Raw genomic sequence first — 14,581 nt, 5'->3', positions numbered from 1 at the left:
TACACTGTCAGTAGTATGTAAAAAGCAGCTTCTTATAAACTAAGCATACACCTACCCATACACCAACAATTCCACTCCTAAGTATTTCCTAAGATAAATGACAACATATGTCCACAAAAAATCCTGTACACAAATACTCATAGAAGCTTAATTAATAATGACCCTAAAACTGAAAACAGGCTGGATGCCCAAATGTGCCTTGAATGAATTGGCAGTTTACATATTTCTGTTAATGTTTTGCATTTAACACTATTCACAGATAACTAAATATTCTTCCACAGTATAATTTATAATGGCTTGATGGCCATTTGATGGATCCCAGTGGTTTATTCAATCATGTCCTTGGTTTTAATCATTAAATCTTGTTTCTTTTTCTCATCTTGACTATTAAAATAATTATAATACAGGTCACATCTGGCTTTTTACAAGCAGAAATTACCTGTATTTATTCAACAAATAAAATATTTTAAAGAGGTACTGAAATCCCACGGGTTTTATATACACCCTAGGAAAAGATGTTAGTGAAGCAGAGCTCGGGCCTCAAGAGCTTCAGTGGAGGAAAACCCAGGGCCAAGCTCAGGCCATGGCAAAAGAAAAGTCCTGTGTGAGCCTGTGCATGGTATAGCTCCCCCACTCTTCCTCCCACCCCAGAGATTCTGAGGCCTCAGAATCTTCCTTGTGGGAAGCTGTAGAGTGGCAACTCTGGTGCCAGTAGACAAACAAGGGCCAGAGATGGAGTCTGTCCTCAGAGAGAACACCTAGCTGAGTACAGGGCCTGGTTTGGAATCCAGGTCCAGGGAGCAGGGCACATACTAGACCAGAGTCTCTTCCCTTGCGTTCATTCCCAGGATGTTAGTGGAGAGCCTCAAATGACCATACATGTGCACGATGAGGTAACTTTATTCCTTTTACACCTGCTCATGGATGCCTAGTGCCTAAGTAGGCCTGCTCATCACCTTAGAGTCAGTATAGCCCTCCTGATACCAAGATGGGAAAGGGGAGAATGTGCTGTATTATGTGAATGTGGTTTGTCAAGGTATTGGTTGGGAGTGGAATTGGTGAGAGGACATGGAAAGTTATATTTGGATTCTTATAAAACCTTTATAACTCTGAGGTTGGATCTGGAACATTACCCAATTCTGATGATAATTTATTGTATGTTTATAAATCGCTAGGAGCTCAAATGCTCTCATAACAAAGAAATGATAAATTTTTGTGATGATGGATATGCTAATTGCCTTGATTTGATCATCACACATTTGTGAACATTGTCAGAATTGAATAAAAATGATCATGTGTGGCACACAATCATGTGTATCAAACTCTACAAAAAATAAAGCCAGGAGGCTGAGAAGGGAGGGCACTCATGCACACATGCCTATGATTAGAACCATTATAAAGACGCAAAAACTTTTGCCAAGGACTTTGCAACTGCACCTTGCTACATGAGTCACAAGGACAGCTAGCTGGATGTATAACAACATTTGTCCGACATTGTCTCCACTAATGAACTGGCGTCAAATCCTTTGATAAGCCTTTGTAACCAGTGTTCTCTTTGTTTCAAAACAAATTAAGTGTACTTTTCTCTTTTACCTTTAAAAACCTTTGTCTTCCTTTACCTCTCTGAATATGCACATATGGCGTGCTTACTCCCATAGCAATGCCCAATTCTCAAATAAAACATTTTCTTGGAGATTTGTCTCTATAATTTTTTCAACTTTAACACATTGTATACATGTATTGAAATATAACTCTGTACCCCATAAATATGTACATGTCAATTAAAAAAAAAAGAAGGCTCTTTTTCTGATCTTCATGAGATGCGAAAATTCTCAAATTTAGAGAAGGCAATGTCAAAACAGCCATTATTTAGAAGGATGTGATTGCCCAATGTAGGCAAAGATGTTGGGGCAAGAGGTACTCTCATATACAGCTGGTGAGAATGCAAAGCTATTGGAAGGAATTTGGCATGTGCATTAAAAGACCTTATCAATATGTGTAATAAATTCCATTTCTTACAGCCCATGGAAACAATTAAGAATGATTACAACATTTTCTTTTCGGGTTATCAAAACTGTGTTTATAATAGTGGAAAATTAAAAGCAATCTTAGCTGCACAGTTTCATAACTAAAGTCTAGATTTTCAAGACATGAGAGGCAGGGAAGGAGGCTATCCCAGGTTGGGTTCCTCAGAAAGCCGACTGTGAGATAGAAATTTGTATGGAGGCTTTTGGTATCACAACCTGTAGAAGAGAAGAGAAGGAAGCAGGATTGGGTGGCAGGAGAAGTTAAGCTGCTATACGATCTCAGTAAGGGCATCAGCTGACCCCAGAAAGAGCCCCAGAGCTGAGACGGCCTTTCAAAATTACCACAACTTTGAGTGGGAGGGCCAAATCTTTGCCCCTATGTTGACCAGTCATGGTATGAGGGCTGTCCCAGGAACAAGGTGTACTCTTGGGCAAGGTGGCTCTCTTCAGTTGAGGGCTGTCAGCAGCACTCCTAGCAGCTGGAGAGTAAATCCTTTGGTTCTGAAGGGAGGACGGGGTGGCACAGTGTGACATCCACTACAGCCCACATCATTCACCATTTGCATTCACTTCTTCAAATAAGTTTTTGGAGAAGCAGCTCCAGGATTCTGTTGGGTCACTTTTCCTGGAAGAAGCATAAGAGGCAGAGGGGTGGACTGCAGCCTCCCCTCTTGCTGCAGCTGATCTTAGAGCTGCAACCGACATTGTTTCCCCTCCTCTGATATCCATTCTAGATGCTTCTCAACCTCAGCTAGCACTTCCACTGGTCTTGGTAGCTCACCGGGTGGCATAACCCACACACTCACCCCTGAGCTCCTGGTCACCATATGCTTCACAGGCTATGGCTGCTGCAACTGTATATTTACTATCAAAATGGGGCAAGATCGTACCACGAGGCAATCTAGTATTAAAGTGTACGACCTGAATGCCAGACACATTCCTCCCTTCTCCTATTGCGTAACAATAGCCCAAACTCCTCTAATGATCAGGATTACATATCCCTGTCAGGATGGTGACTCCTCTTCTTGCTGGCTGGTCCCTTAGCAGCAGCTGTAGTTTATAGCTCAAAAGGACTCTTGATGAGTTTCCTGAAGGAATTGTTCTGCCTTTGGAATCAGGCCATCTATACCTGCACCTTCAACAGGCCACTTCATCTCCTCCACTGGCAGCTTCTTGGGATGTAGTATTTGACATGACCAGTGGATCCCATTATCATTTGCACACTCTTTTACCTAATTTGCTATAAAGTGGGTTCCTTGGTTTGATGTGGTGTTACATGGAACCCAACGCCAATGGGTCAAACACTCTGTAGACTCCAAGATAGTGAGTGGTTTTGACTGAGGCTCTGCAAGCAGAAAAGGCAAACATATACCCAGAGTATGGGTTGATTCCAGTCATATAAATTGCTGCTGCTTCCAGATAGAAGGGGTCCAATGAAGCCAAGCTGCCAACAAGTGTCTTTCTCCCAGTGGGATGGTAATCATATTGGTACTTAGCATTTTTCTTTGTTGTGGGAAAATTGAACATTCAACAGTCACAGTAACTAGATTTGTCTTGGAAAGAGGCAGCACATGTTGTGGACATATGTATAACCTCTATCTCTGCCACCATGGCCACTCCACTTATGTTTCCATTGTGACAGTACTGTGTGACTCATGACAGAAGCTGGCTGACATCAGCTAAGATCATTGAGAGAAAGGAACCATCAGAGGTGAGCTTCACATTTACTTAGCATTTCCTCTGTGAGCAGTTTCCAGTTCATAGAGCCCAAGCAGAAATTAACACTGTTTCTGTAAGAGTTTAGGGGTGCCACTGGAAGAGGCAATATACTAGAGGAAGTAGCCCCCAAATTTTCCTCAACTTTTCAATTACTCTTAAGCTGTACATAGTGAAAATAAGAGAAACCCCAGAAAAAGCAGCACCAGAGGCTAAAAGCACAAGCACAGATTTCAGCAGCTGCCCAATTCTGGAAAGGCAGAAGTTACAACTCAAGAGGAATCCCTGCCAGGTTAAAGAGGCTTGTTAAGCACCTTGAAGTTTCCATTGAGATCCCAGAAGGACCATGCTTTAGAAGTAAGGGCAAAACTGAAATAGTCCAACTTTAACAAAGCCCAAAGCTAATCAGTGAAATCAGATGATCCATTAATAGTCTAGCTATCTGCTAAAATAACACTTAGTCTTCTTTGGAGGAAGATAAATTAGGGATCTCTACAATTTTTTCATCTATAATGGTTGGTATCAAATGAAATATTAAAAGTCATGCAGGGGATAAAAAATATCAGCTGACCAGATAGCAAGTAAAACAGACATAGGAATAGACCCAGAAGCAATTCAGCTACTGCAGTTAACAGCCAAAGTTGTTAAAATAAACATTAATGAATTCAAGAAAAAAGAGAAAAGAATGGAGAATTTTTGAAGATAAGTATAATCTATATAAAAAGAGGATAAAAAATTCCAGAAATAAAGATTTGATTAAAATTAAGAACTCAAAATAGTTTAATAGATTAAAAACAGCATAATAGATATTAGATAAAAGAAAGATAGGTAAGTAGAAAATAGCCAGTTTTATCTGCAGAAAGGTAAAAAAAAAAAAAAGGAGGGGGGAATACAGAAAACTTTAAGAGACATCTGGAACATGGTGAGAAGTTCTAACCTACTTATAATTAGAATCCTAGAATGAGGAAGAGAGAAAACGGGGCAAAAGCAATATTTGAAGAAACCTGGCTGAGAATTTCCCCACACTGATGAAAGACGTGATAGCAGAGTCTCAAGCAGCTCTACAAACCCTAAGTCTGATTTTAAAACAAACAAAAAACTCTCCACACCAAGGCACATCTCTTATGAAAAAATGTTTGAAAACCAAGAAAAAGAGAAAATCTGAAAAGCAGCTAGAATGAAAAAAAAAACAGCAAAATAACTCATAATTGACTTTTTAATAGAAACTCTGGAAGTCAGGAAACAATGAAATGTCATTTTATCTTGTGCTAAAAAGCCCCAAAATGCCAGCTTAGAATGCTATTCCAAGTGAAAATATCTTCCTAAATAAATGCAACATAAAGATATTTCAGACAAAAGCTGAGATAATCCACTGGAACGGAACACTATGCTAAATGACAAAACAATCCGGTAGAATGAAAAAAGATCCTATTTAGAATAAAGAACTTGAGGAAAGAATAAAGAGCACTAGAATAACTAAATATGTAAATATAAATGAACATTGCTTAAAACAATAATAGCACCTTTTGATGTTTAAACATATGTGTAAATAAAATATATGATAACAATAGAACAAAAGTCAAGGAGAAAACTATTAGTTCAATCTGGGGCTGAGAATCTGGGGACCACATTGGAATTCAGCCTATCACACCATGCAAACATTTTCCAAAAAAAAAAAAAAATTTTTTTTTGGTTTATATTAATATCAGAAAAAAAATTTATGATTTAAAAGAATAGAGATTAAGAATACTACATATTGACAAAAGGGTCAATTCAATAGGAAAATATAACAATATTAAATTTTTATGCACTAAATAATATAGCCCCAAAACATATAATCATTGATAGAAATAAAAGAAAAAAGGATAGAATAAAAGAAATAAAAGAAAAAAATCTCCAATCACAGTTGGAGATTTGAAGACACCATTCTTGGTGGCTCACAGGACAAGCAAAAAGTAAATGACTTAGAATAGGGAAGATTTACAAAACACTATTAACCAACTTGATCAAATCAATATTTATAGAACATTACATCTAACTGTGGACTTTTCAAATGAAAATTCTTACTTCCACATTATTTTCAATTGAATATTGAACGTTAACCAAAATAGACCAGAGACTGGACCATAAAGTATATCTCAACAAGTTTGTAATGATTGAAATAATGCAGTGTGTTCTTTGACCACAGTGTAATTAAGCAAGAAATCTATGATAGATAATCAGAAAATACACAAATGCTTTAAAACTAATGAATATACTTCTGCATAACCAAAGGTCAAGGTAGAATGACAATGAGCTCAGAAAATACTTGTAATCAAATGATACAAAAAATGCAACATATCAAAATCTGTGAACAGAAAAAGTAATACAAAATGGATTGCAGGCCTATACACAAAATCTAAAACCATATACTTTCTAGAAGAAAACATAGGAGAAAAAAATTTCAGAATCCTAGGTTAGGTGAAGATTTCTTAGATAGAACCAAAAAGGTATTATCCAGAAAAAAGAAATGATAAATTAATATCCATCCAAATCAGAAACGTCTGCTCTTCAAAAGACAACACTAAGAAAATTTAGGTCCTAGGCAAGGAGTGAGGGCCAAAGCCCTCTGTGCCCAGAAGCAGGCAAGAGAGCATACCTGGGGTCCTAGGCAAGGAGATGTGGGCCACAGCCCCCTCCACCTGGAAGCAGGCAAGAAAGCATGCCCAGTGTCTAGGATAGGAGCTGAGGGCCACAGCCTTCTCCACCCAAAAGCAGGCAAGCAAGCATGACAAAGACACCACTTCCACATGGGTGGCCCACCACAGCCATGGCTGTGGAAAAAGCTGCTCAAAGCCACAGCAGGGGCAGCCACCATAGAGGTGGCCCACTGGTCCCTTGACTGCATTAACACAAGAAGAGTCACCAGAGGAGACCAGAAAAAAGGAGAGGATGTCTCTGTCCTCAAAGCCCACTCCAGAGTAATAGAAGCAACTGCTCCATCAGATGGCTAGACATCAACATAGAGATACTACAAATATGAAAAACCAAGAAAATATGATGCTACCAAAAGAATACAGTAATTCTCAAATACCAGACCCTATAAAGCAGGAAACTCTAGAAATGACTGAAAAGGAATTCTAAGCAACAATCTTAAGGAAACTCACTGAGATATGAGAAGACTCAGACAACATAATGAAATAAGAAAAAAATCCAGGGTATGAAGGAGGAAATTTACAAAGAGATTAATAACTTTTAAAAGAATGTAACAGAACTCATGGAACTGATTCACTCAACAAAATAAAAAACACAAGTGATAGCTTAAACAGTAGGTTAGAACAAGCAGGAGAAAGAATTACTGATCTTGAATATAGTCTTTTCAAAATAACCAAGGTGGAAAAAAAAAAAGGAAAAAAGAATTTACAAAAAATAAAGAAAATCTAAGACAGCTAGCAGACAACCTGAAGCACACAAATATTTGAATCATGGGTGTTTCAGAAGGGAACAAGAAAGGAACAGGCATGGAAAACCTATCCAACAAAATAACAGAAAACTTCCCAGGTATAGGGAAAGACACAGGCCTTCAGATCCAGGAGGCTCAAAGATCTGCAGATTCAACCCAAAAAGATCCACCCCAAGACACATTATTGTCAAACTGGCAAAGCTCAAAGACAAAAAGAGAGTCTTTTTTATTTTAATTTTTACTTATTAAGAATATTCATGAGATACAAGCTAATTGTTACCCCTCCTGCCCATGATGTGAGGGCCAAATTCACACTGGGGGCACACCCACCACCAGAAATTACCCTTGCACCCCCGAAAAGAGAGTATTAAAAGAAGCAAAAGAAAAGCATCAAGTTACCTATAAGGGAGCCCCTATCACAATATAACAGCAGACTTTCAACAGAACTCTACCAGCCAGAAGAAAATGGGATGATATATTCAAAATATTAAAAGAAAAAATTGCTAGCCAAGAATACTATATCCATCTGCGCTATCCTTCAGAAATGAGGGAAAATAGTGTATTTTCCAAACAAAAACTGCAGGAATTCACTACTACATGACCAGCCCTACAAGAAATCCTCAAGGAAGTCCTACGTCTAGAATCAGAAAAATGATAATCCCTACAACAAATACACAAGAAAGAACAAAACTCATTGGTAGAACAAAAATGCAAATGAGAAAGAAACTAAATCTTACCACCACAAAAAGCCATAGTGACAATGTAATAATGCCCCTCCTTTACTTTTGATTTTAGTAATTTCAGTCTTCCCTCTTTTTTCTTGATCAGTCTAAAAGGTTTGCAAATTTTGTTGATATTTTAAAAAAACGAACTTTTGGCCTTGTTGATTTGTTTTTTAATTCCCTATTTCATATATTTCTGTTGTAATCTATTTCTTACTTATACTTCCTTTTGGTTTAGTTTGCTCTACTGTTTCTATTTTTTTAAGGCAGAAGTTTACATTACTGATTTGAGATTTTTTTTTCTTTTATTTTTAAAATAGATATTTACACAAATAAATTTTCCTCTAAGCACTGCATGAGCCCTGCATCCTATAAATTTTGATATGTTCTGCTTTGATCTTTATCTAAAGTACTCTCTAATTTCCCTATGATTTTTCTTTTTACACATTTAGGAGAATGTTTAATTTCCACACATTTGTGAGTTTTCTAAATTTACTTCTGTTATTGTAGTCAGAAAACATTTTCTAGGATCTTAGTCTTTAAAAAAAAGGAAAAATTTAAAGAAATAAAAAGTTCATGGGAAGATTTCCATTATCTTTCAATTCTATTTTTCTACAAAGTTTTTGAAGTGCCCTTGTATTCTATTGTTTTATTGATTTTTAATGCAATTTATATTGCTTAATGTATTTAATTTCCATTCTTGATGTCTTTTTATTAAGTGGACTTACCGATTTTCTTAGAAATTAATTTGCCATTGAAGGTTATTCATCTTCCTCTGTTGAAATTAATTTGATATTTGTATGCTTTTGGGAGACTTAACAGAGCTATTTCAAACAACTGTAGAGATTATAAAATGAAACATAAAAATTAAAAAAAATTAAAGGAAGCTGAAAACTGAGAAAATATTTGCAATATACCTATGTAATAAAGAACTTGTATTCAGATTATGTAAGGAACACTTACAACTCAGTAGTAATACTTAAAATGGACAAGAAATTTTTAAAAATTCTTCACAAAAGAGATAAATTGCCCTTAAGCACATTAAAAAATGTTCAACCTAATTAATCATAAGAGAAATGCAAACTAAAACCACCATGAAGCACTACTACATGCATTAAAAGAATTAAAATTTTAAATACTGACAGTACCAAGAATTAGCAAGACTAGGAGTAAATGGAACACCCATACATTGTTTGAGGGTTGGAAAATGGTACAAACACTTTGGAAAACAACTTGAGAGGTTCTTATAAAGTTATACATATATATACCATATGATGTAGCAATTCCAAATCTATAAATGTATGCAATATAGGAATGTATACACATAAAATTGTATGCAAATGTTGTCAAAGGTGTTTTTGTCTTTTGAGTGTTGCTATAACAGAATATTTGAGGTGGGGAATTTATAAAGAATACTTGAGGTAAACCAAACATAGAGGTTTATTTGGCTCATGATCCTGTTGGCTGCAAAGTCAAAAACTGGGCAGCTACCTCTGCTGTGGGCCTCGTGCTGCTTCCACTTCCTGTGCAATGTGGAAAGGGAGCAGGCATGTGCAAAGAGATCACACGGTGACAGAGGGAGCAAGAGAAAGCAAGGAAGCCAGACTCTTTTTAACAATCTGCTCTTGCACGAACTAACTTTTTCCTGGGTGAGAACTCACTTACCTCTGTGGGAGGACATTAATCTATTCATAAGGGATTTGCCCTTATGGCCCAAACACCTCCCAGTAGGCCCCACCTCCCAACACCACCACATTGAGAATCAAATTTCGACAAAAGTTTTGGTGGGGCCAAACTGCATCCAAACCATAGCAGCAGGTTTATTCTTGATAGCATCAAACTGAAAACAACTGAAATGTCTATCAATGGCTAAATGAATAAACTGTGGTATATTAATACAGTGGGATGCTATTCAGCAGTAAAAGAGAATGAAATACTGACACACACCATATACATGAATCTAAAAACTTTATTCTGATTTGGAGTTAGGGCTCCTAAAAATAGATAAATAAAAGCAACTTTGTGCTGAATGAAAGAAGGTACATACAGAAGAATATATACTGTATAATTCCACTTATATAAAGTCTGGAAAAGATACTCTAATCTATATCAACAGAAAGCATATTTATGGTTTCTTGAAGTCAGAAGGAAAGCATTGTCCAGGAAAGAATACAGAAAAAATTGGGGGGTGATGAAAACGTTATTTTGATTGTGGTGGTGGCTATACAGATGTATAAATTTGCTAGAACTCATTACAAGTAAAGTCAAATTGGGTGCAATTTGTTAAATATAAATTATGTCTCAGTAAACGTTATAAAAACCTATTTGATAAAGCTAAATAGGTACTTATCTAGAAATGTATAGGGTTAAATACAAATATTAGCAAAACAGAAATGTTAAATGTCAATTATCTAAGATTTTTTTCCCAAGAAACTAGAAAAATAGTGAATCATATCCAAATACAGCACATAGGAGGAAATAAAAGAACATGAATCAATAAAAAGGAAATTAGTTGTATGACAGCTCAGAGGTTTTTTTTTTTAAAAAAAGATTAATGTTAAATCCCTAGAAAGCCTAATCAAGAAAAGAAGAAGAGAGTACACAAATTACCAATACCAGGACTTAAAAAGCAAGCATTGCTTTAGATCCTACAGATATTAAAAATTTAACAAGCAGATATTATGAAGTACTTAAGGCCAGTTATTAAATATTCTGATAAAATGATATGAACAAAATTTTTAAAAACTTATCCAAACTTACATGAGATAGAAAATCTGAATAATCTTACGTGTATCAAAGTAATTGAGCCCATGCTTGAAAACTTTTCTACAAAGAAAACTCCTGTCCCAGATGGTTTCACTGGTGATTTTTACATAAAATATTTATGGCAAAAATAATAGCAACATCAATAATACCTATCTTACACAAACACTTCCAGAGGACCAAAAACAAAAACAAAAATAAAAAAATAAAAAAAGCAAAACAAAAACAAAAAAAGAATTCTCAATTCATTTTATGAGCCCACAAATATCCTGATATGAAGCCTGACAAGGCTATTATTACAAGAAAAAAAATCTGAGATAATATGAACATAGACATAAGATCCTATATAAAATATCAATAAATCAAATTCAACATTATATATTTAAAAAACACATAATGACCAAATTGAATCTACTCTAGGAATATAAAGATGCTTTAATGTTCAAAAATCAATCCATATAAATGAACTTTGAGGACATTATGCTAAATGAAATAAGCCAGTCACAAAAGGACAAATACTACATGATTCTACTTATATGATTCCTAGAGTGTGAAATTCATAAAGACAGAAAGTAGAACAGTGGATTCCAGGAGGAGAGGGGGCGGTGGGGAATGGGAAGTCTAATGGGTTGAGTTTCTGCTTTGCAAGATAAAGAGTTCTGGAGGCAGATGATGGTGATGGTTGCGCAATATGACTTAATACACCTGAACTGCATGCATAATAATGGCTAAGATGGTAAATTTTATATTATGTTTTTTATCACAACTTTGAAAAATTTGAAAAAATCAATACATATAATTCAAGCATATTAAAGGAATGACAAAAGCCATAATTATCTCAATAGTTGCAAAAAATGTATTGATGAAATTCAACAACTTTCTATGATAATCAACTCCAGAAAAAGAGAATTTGAGAGGAACTTCCTTAATCTGACAGAGGTTATACCGTAGCAACAATCAGAAAATGAAATTGAAATAACAGCTTTATAACATCAAAAACATCAACTATATAGGACTAATCTAACAAGAGTTCAATAATTGAAAAAATACAACAAAACCTTTACAACTGAAAAAATGTAAAACTTCTACAATGCAAAAATACAAAAATTGATGAAATTAAAATATCTCCGTAAATGAAAAGGCAGATGTATCGTGCTCATAGACTGGATGTCACAATATTGATAAGGTGTCCATTCTTCCAAAATTAATCTATGTATCTGATGTAATGCCAATTAAAATCCCAGCTTTTTGGAGTGAGGTAATAGACCAAACAAACAAAAACCATTAAAAAGGGTATATGAAAATACCAAGGACCTAGAATAGCAGTGACAACTTTGAATAAGAACAAAATTAAAAAAACACATACTATCATTTTTCATTAAGAACACTTGGTATTGGTACAATAGTAAACAAGCAGAATGATGGAACAAAATAGAGAGTCTAGAAGACCCTCATATATATATGATCATCTGATTTATCATAAATGTACCATTACAAGCCAAGGAGAAAAGAGGAAGATGATCTTTTCAGTAAATGATGTTGAAGAAATTGTGTATTTGTATAAAAATGGTGATTTTTGACCTCTACCCTATGCCATACATAAAAATTAATTTCAGATGGACCATAGACATAAAAGTGGAAAGTAAAACAGTAGATATGTAAAACAGAGTTTAGGAAATTATCTTTATAACCTTGAATTAGGAAAAGATTTCTTAAATTGTGCAAAAAAAGCACTAATCATAGAAGATAATTATCAAAATTAATTATTATTCATCAAAAGACATCATTTAGATAGTGAAAAGGCAAGCTGCACATAGAGAGATATCTGTAATACAAACCCCTAAAATATACCTTGTATGCGGAGTATATAAAGAATCCTACAAATGAACAAAAAGTCAGAGTTCCCAGCTTAAAAAACGGGCAAAAGTCTTGAACAGGCAATTTGCAACAAGACATTCAAAAAGCCATAAGTACCTAAAGGGGGCTCAGCATAATTAGCCACTGAGGAAATACATATTAAACCTATAATGAGATACCAATACACACTAGAACCAGGCTTTGGCACCTTACCACTCCATTGAAACTGCTCTAATCAAGATGGCCTGAGTCATTCCCATCTCCTAACCCAACGGACACTATTCAGTTCTTATGTTATTTGAACCTGTTGACCATGCTTCTCTTGCTTAAATATTTGCCTCCAAGGCAGGGAGGGTAGGCAGGGTTTAGATGTGGTTAAGATTAGGAGGCAGAAAGGGGCAACCATCAGGGCTGACATATGTCAACTGCTTGACAGCAGGGTTTAAGAGTAGTATTTCAGGGTCTGACCCCCAAACTTTTCAGTCAGAAAGTGGTACACTATATACAAAGATCATAAGTCTTCTAGTAATAGTTAATAATTTTCACTATTAATATTGAATCAGAAATGGTAATTTTAACCACAATGTCAAATTATTCACTTATAATGGGAGATAGTTCATATTATTCATCCAATATTCCCTTACCAGTATTAAATACTACTTATCCTGGCATTGTGGGAAGGGTATTTAATCTTATTTCCTTAGCCTCCTCTGAAGTGCAGCTCATCACACCTTGTTCTTTTTAATATCAGGGTCATGGTCTGGTGGGGCATTCTGGTATCAGGGCCACAGTCCCTGGGTTCCCATCTTAACTCCAGGCCTCTCCTAGTATTCCCAGAATTTCCAAGCCCTTATTTATAGCCTTGGAGTTCTTGGCTGTTTCTCCTCTGTACACTTCATCATGCAAGGTTCTGAGGCTGTATGCAGACCTTTCTGCCAAGGCACCCACTTTTGCCATTGTGACCTTTCTTTTGGTGTCATGCCAAAAGTGAAACTTCTTTCTGAGGCTTGTGGTCTTCTGGTCTACAGACTGGACACAAGTTCCAGATATTCTTGGATACATTTTTCATTAATCTGCAATTTCCATCACCTCCTCCAAATGAAACTTCATGGGGTGGGAGGAATGAGGTGCTGGGTAACTTCTTTGGAATCTAGGCAACATCGGAACCAATTCTTATGCTCTCAGATCCATGAGTGCTCCTCCCCCACCAATGCAGAGCCAGCATTTAGGGTAGTTCCAAGCACACAGTGGGTGTCCAATAAATTGGCCTCACAAGAAAAAAGGTTTTTCCCTTTTATGTCAATATTACATGCTCATTTTAAAGAAAAACTTTAAAATGCATAAAAGCACAGAAAATACAGTCAAACAAGGAGAAAACACCTGATGCTCCATCAACCCTGAAACAACCATCATTAGCTTTTTGGAGACCATCAGTTTATTTATCTCTCACAAAAGTTCGCATAAATACATAACATTACATATACATTTTTACACCATACATGTTACATTTGCATTTTTCCACATTTATATTTGTCCCACTGCCCCCTTATCCCAACTTCTTTTCTCCCTCCCCTGCAGTAACCAATATTAACAGCCTGGTGGATATTCTCCCATACCTGTCTCCATACACATCTAATCATGTACACACATAAATAAATAATACATGGTTGTGATCATTAATTTAACAAAAATGAAATCTTGAATACATACAGCTGTTATAAAGCAATTATTTACCAAAACATTATGAAAACATACTGAAATCAGCTAGTACAGATAGCTAAATTATGCTAAAGCATAATATGGATATATCAAAATTTATTCAACCATTCCCCTATTAATGGACATTCACTTTGTTTCCAGTTGGGGCCTTTTCTCCCTCTCCACGAAAAGTACTTCAACAAACATCCTTACTTGTATTCTCATGCACTGATGCTGCTTTTATTTCTATGGACAGATTCCCAAAAGTAAGATTCCTGGATCAATGGGTATACATATCTTAAATTTTTAAATATATATTGCCACATTGCTGGTGGAAATATAAGTTATACAACTTC

The sequence above is a fragment of the Cynocephalus volans genome, chromosome 10 (assembly GCF_027409185.1).
Source record: "Cynocephalus volans isolate mCynVol1 chromosome 10, mCynVol1.pri, whole genome shotgun sequence".
Taxonomy (NCBI): Eukaryota; Metazoa; Chordata; class Mammalia; order Dermoptera; family Cynocephalidae; genus Cynocephalus; species Cynocephalus volans.
This window is presented reverse-complemented; position numbering follows the sequence as displayed.